A 2,331-nucleotide genomic window follows, 5' to 3' on the forward strand; every position below is an offset into this window, starting at 1 on the left:
TGAATAGGGATACAGTTGAAACTAACAGAAGTTATGAAACAAATGAATTTAAAAGACATATATAAAATATTTCATTCTAAAACAAAAGAATATACCTTCTCAGGACCTCATGGCTCTGTCTCCAAAATTAACCATATAGTTGATAACAAAACAGGCCTCAACAGATACAAGAAGATTGAGATAATCTCATATATTCTATCAGATTACCATGGACTAAGGCTGGTCTTCAATAATAACAACAGCAACAAAAAGCTCACATACTCTAAACAATACTCTACTCAATGATAGCTTGGTCAAGGAAGAAATAAAAAAAAAAACAAAGGCTTTTTTTAGAATTGAACAAAAATGAAGGCACAACATCCCCAAACTTATGGGATACAATGAAAGCCATACTAAAAGGAAAACTCATAGTGCTGAGTGCCTCCAAAAAGAATCTGGAGAGAGCATACACTAGCAACTTAACAGCACAACTGAAAGCTCTAGAACAAAAAGAAGCAAATACACCCAAGAGGAGTAGACAGCAGAAAATAATCAAACTCAGAGCTGAAATTAATCAAAGAGAAACAAAAAGAACTATAAAAAGAAACAACAAAACCAGGAGCTGATTCTTTGAGAAAATCAACAAGATTGATAAACCCTTAGCCAGACTAACTAGAGGACACAGAGAGAGTATCCAAATTGACAAAATCAGAAATGAAAGGGGAGACATAACAACAGAAACTGAGGAAATTCAAAAAAATCATCAGATCCTATCACAAAAGCCTATACTCTACAAAGCTGGAAAATCTAGAGGAAAGGACAATTTTCTTGACAGATACTAGGTACCAAGGTTAAATCATGATCAGATAGACCATCTAAACAGCCCCATAACTCCTAAAGAAATAGAAGCAGTCATCAAAAGCCTCCCAATCAAAATAAGCTCAGGACTTAATGGGTTTAGTGGAGAATTCTATCAGATCTTCATAGAAGATTTAATACCAATACTCTCCAAACTATTCCACGAAATAGAAACAGAGGGAATATTACCCAACTCATTCTTCAGAGCCACAATTACGCTCATTTCTAAACCACACAAAGATCCTTCAAAGAAAGGGAACTTTAGACCAATTTCCCTCATGAACTTCAATGCAAAAATACTCAATAAAATTCTTGCAAACCAAGTCCAAGAACACATCAAGACAATAATTCACCATGATCAAGTAGGCTTTATACCAAGGATGCAAGGATGGTTCAATATATAAAAATACATCAGTGTCATTCACTGTATAAACAAACTCAAAGAAAAAAATCACATGATTATCTCCTTAGATGCTGAGAAAACATTTGACAAAATTCAACATCCCTTCATATTTAAAGTCTTGGAAAGATGAGGTATTCAAGGCTGATAGTTAAACATAGCAAAAGTAATATAAAGCAATCCAGTAGCCAACATCAAAGTAAATGGTGAGAAACTTTAAGTAATTTCACTAAAATCAGGGACTAGACAAGGCTGTTCACTCTCTCCCTACCTATTCAATATAGTACTTGAAATACTAACCAGATCAATAAGACAACAAAAAGAGGTCAAGGGGATACAAATTGGAAAGGAAGAAATCAAAATATTGCTATTTGCAGATGAAATGATAGTATACTTAAGTGACCCTAAAAATTCCACCAGGGAACTATTACAGATGATAAACACCTTCAACAAAGTTGTTGGGTATAAAATTAACTCAAACAAATTAGTACCCTTTCTCTACTCAAAGAACAAAAAGATTAGTGGAAATCAGTACTTTGAGAGCTGATCCTTGGTAGTTATCCTCAGGAGATGACAGTGATCAGATGAGGAAATATAACTTGGTGGCTAGCTTTAGAAATGTAACGCATAATTTAGCAAGGAAGAGGAAAAGGAAAGGCAAGGCCTGCCAGAGTTACATGTACCATCCTTGGTCTTGCAAGAGCCCTTCAACTACAATCTACAAGATAATTACTTACTAGTCAAATCTAATCTTTATTAATTTTGATAGAATCCATAGCTTTTCTTCTGTTGAAACAAAAGACAAAACCTCTTCCTCAAAAAAAATGCATTTTCTTACTTTTATTCTATTCCAAAGTTAATGCAGCTTTAAAACAGATAGACTATTTTAATTCAAAAGATTTTTTCCATAATACAGTAACTCTCCACAGCTGTTCTTTTTATTAGCATTTTAAAATTTTAAAGTTAATAAAGCATTATATAATCTTTCTCTGGATATCTATGCTACTCCTTTCTGTTAACTAAGCATCTCTTTCAAATTATGATAGATCTTTCTATAATTGCTGTCCTGTATGATTGTGTGGTATACCTATAAT

This window comes from Micromys minutus (assembly GCF_963924665.1).
Source record: "Micromys minutus genome assembly, chromosome: 10".
In the NCBI taxonomy this organism is placed as follows: Eukaryota; Metazoa; Chordata; class Mammalia; order Rodentia; family Muridae; genus Micromys; species Micromys minutus.